The 2,500-nt window shown below is 46.8% G+C and overlaps 6 non-coding genes and 2 pseudogenes across 6 annotated transcripts; all 8 read right to left on the bottom strand.

Annotated features, from left to right (window-relative positions):
- Positions 1-69: 69 nt before the first annotated feature.
- On the bottom strand, positions 70-188 carry LOC138539758 (5S ribosomal RNA). The gene has a single exon (XR_011287823.1). It is a non-coding gene; the product is annotated as a 5S ribosomal RNA (ribosomal RNA).
- A 106-nt stretch (positions 189-294) lies between these two features.
- On the bottom strand, positions 295-413 carry LOC138541640 (5S ribosomal RNA). Its single transcript, XR_011289642.1, has one exon. It is a non-coding gene; the product is annotated as a 5S ribosomal RNA (ribosomal RNA).
- Positions 414-878: 465 nt separating this feature from the next.
- LOC138543438 (5S ribosomal RNA) lies at positions 879-987 on the bottom strand (annotated as a pseudogene).
- A 105-nt stretch (positions 988-1,092) lies between these two features.
- LOC138551173 (5S ribosomal RNA) lies at positions 1,093-1,211 on the bottom strand. The gene has a single exon (XR_011294904.1). It is a non-coding gene; the product is annotated as a 5S ribosomal RNA (ribosomal RNA).
- A 106-nt stretch (positions 1,212-1,317) lies between these two features.
- Positions 1,318-1,436, bottom strand: LOC138540821 (5S ribosomal RNA). Its single transcript, XR_011288852.1, has one exon. It is a non-coding gene; the product is annotated as a 5S ribosomal RNA (ribosomal RNA).
- A 106-nt stretch (positions 1,437-1,542) lies between these two features.
- LOC138548958 (5S ribosomal RNA) lies at positions 1,543-1,661 on the bottom strand. Its single transcript, XR_011292748.1, has one exon. It is a non-coding gene; the product is annotated as a 5S ribosomal RNA (ribosomal RNA).
- A 463-nt stretch (positions 1,662-2,124) lies between these two features.
- On the bottom strand, positions 2,125-2,233 carry LOC138546272 (5S ribosomal RNA; annotated as a pseudogene).
- Positions 2,234-2,339: 106 nt separating this feature from the next.
- On the bottom strand, positions 2,340-2,458 carry LOC138547788 (5S ribosomal RNA). Its single transcript, XR_011291617.1, has one exon. It is a non-coding gene; the product is annotated as a 5S ribosomal RNA (ribosomal RNA).
- Between the last annotated feature and the right edge of the window lie 42 nt (positions 2,459-2,500).

The raw sequence follows: 2,500 nt of genomic DNA, 5'->3' as shown, positions 1-2,500 counted from the left end.
TCGGCTAGACCTTGCAGTTTTGAAAGGCAATTGAGAAATGGCTCACTTCCTGAACTTGGAGTACAAAAAAGCCTACAGCACCTGGTATTCCCAGGCGGTCTTCCATCCAGGTACTAACTAGGCCCGACACTGCTTAGCTTCTGAGATCAGACGAGATCAGGCACATTCAGTGTGGTGTGGCCGTAGGCTCTGGGCCTAGTGAGTTTTGTACTTTTAAGCATCTAGTCGGCTAGACCTTGCAGTTTTAAAAGGCAATTGAGAAAGGGCTCACTTCCTGAACTTGGAGCACAAAAAAGCCTACAGCACCTGGTATTCCCAGGCGGTCTCCCATCCAGGTACTAACTAGGCCTGACACTGCTTAACTTCCGAGATCAGTCGAGATCAGGTGCATTCAGTGTGGTGTGGCCGTAGGCTCTAGGAATGCTAAGAATATTACTCTTATGCATTTGCATTTAGTAAGCTAAGCCATGCAGCCACTTGCAACATGATACCACGCTCATCGCTCGATCAGCGCTCGATCAGGCGAGATATATAAGACTGGTGGGCCCATTCAGGACTCCTATGTCTGGTAGGATAACTTTAATTCATCCATCCTGTGTCTGTTGCAGGGAGGTGGAGAGAACAATCAACACAATAATGGTTTTCTTTCATGCCTCTTGAAGGACTCAATATTCTCTGTACTGCATTACATGTGAAAGTTGATTTATTACCCATGAACACACTACCTGTATGCTAATTCTATGTAAAAAGGTAGCTCCAGCCCTCATGATGTTGTCCAACATTTCCGCTATAAAACGGGATACAATTATTTTGGAAACATACCAAATTTGAAAAATAATTGAGAAGTTGCGCAATTACTAATCATGGAGCACAAAAAAAGCCTACAGCACCTGGTATTCCCAGGCAGTCTCCCATCCAGGTACTAACTAGGCCCGACCCTGCTTAGCTTCCGAGATCGGGCGCATTCAGTGTGGTGTGGCCGTAGGCTCTGGGCCTAGTGAGTTTGTACTTTTAAGCATCTAGTCGGCTAGACCTTGCAGTTTTGAAAGGCAATTGTGAAATGGCTCACTTCCTGAACTTGGAGCACAAAAAAGCCTACAGCACCTGGTATTCCCAGGTGGTCTCCCATCCAGGTACTAACTAGGCCCGACACTGCTTAGCTTCCGAGATCAGACAAGATCGGGCGCATTCAGTGTGGTGTGGCCGTAGGCTCTGGGCCTAGTGAGTTTTGTACTTTTAAGCATCTAGTCGGCTAGACCTTGCAGTTTTGAAAGGCAATTGAGAAATGGCTCACTTCCTGAACTTGGAGTACAAAAAAGCCTACAGCACCTGGTATTCCCAGGCGGTCTCCCATCCAGGTACTAACTAGGCCCGACACTGCTTAGCTTCTGAGATCAGACGAGATCAGGCGCATTCAGTGTGGTGTGGCCGTAGGCTCTGGGCCTAGTGAGTGTTGTACTTTTAAGCATCTAGTCGGCTAGACCTTGCAGTTTTAAAAGGCAATTGAGAAAGGGCTCACTTCCTGAACTTGGAGCACAAAAAAGCCTACAGCACCTGGTATTCCCAGGCGGTCTCCCATCCAGGTACTAACTAGGCCTGACACTGCTTAACTTCCGAGATCAGACGAGATCGGGTGCATTCAGTGTGGTGTGGCCGTAGGCTCTAGGAATGCTAAGAATATTACTCTTATGCATTTGCATTTAGTAAGCTAAGCCATGCAGCCACTTGCAACATGATACCACGCTCATCGCTCGATCAGGCTCGATCAGGCGAGATATATAAGACTGGTGGGCCCATTCAGGACTCCTATGTCTGGTAGGATAACTTTAATTCATCCATCCTGTGTCTGTTGCAGGGAGGTGGAGAGAACAATCAACACAATAATGGTTTTCTTTCATGCCTCTTGAAGGACTCAATATTCTCTGTACTGCATTACATGTGAAAGTCGATTTATTACCCATGAACACACTACCTGTATGCTAATTCTATGTAAAAAGGTAGCTCCAGCCCTCATGATGTTGTCCAACATTTCCGCTATAAAACGGGATACAATTATTTTGGAAACATACCAAATTTGAAAAATAATTGAGAAGTTGCGCAATTACTAATCATGGAGCACAAAAAAGCCTACAGCACCTGGTATTCCCAGGCAGTCTCCCATCCAGGTACTAACTAGGCCTGACCCTGCTTAGCTTCCGAGATCGGGCACATTCAGTGTGGTGTGGCCGTAGGCTCTGGGCCTAGTGAGTTTTGTACTTTTAAGCATCTAGTCGGCTAGACCTTGCAGTTTTGAAAGGCAATTGTGAAATGGCTCACTTCCTGAACTTGGAGCACAAAAAAGCCTACAGCACCTGGTATTCCCAGGTGGTCTCCCATCCAGGTACTAACTAGGCCCGACACTGCTTAGCTTCCGAGATCAGACGAGATCGGGCGCAATCAGTGTGGTGTGGCCGTAGGCTCTGGGCCTAGTGAGTTTTGTACTTTTAAGCATCTAGTCAGC

Source organism: Ambystoma mexicanum, unplaced genomic scaffold, assembly GCF_040938575.1.
Source record: "Ambystoma mexicanum isolate Mex_15411 unplaced genomic scaffold, UKY_AmexF1_1 Mex_scaf10, whole genome shotgun sequence".
Lineage (NCBI taxonomy): Eukaryota > Metazoa > Chordata > Amphibia > Caudata > Ambystomatidae > Ambystoma > Ambystoma mexicanum.
This window is presented reverse-complemented; position numbering and strand designations above follow the sequence as displayed.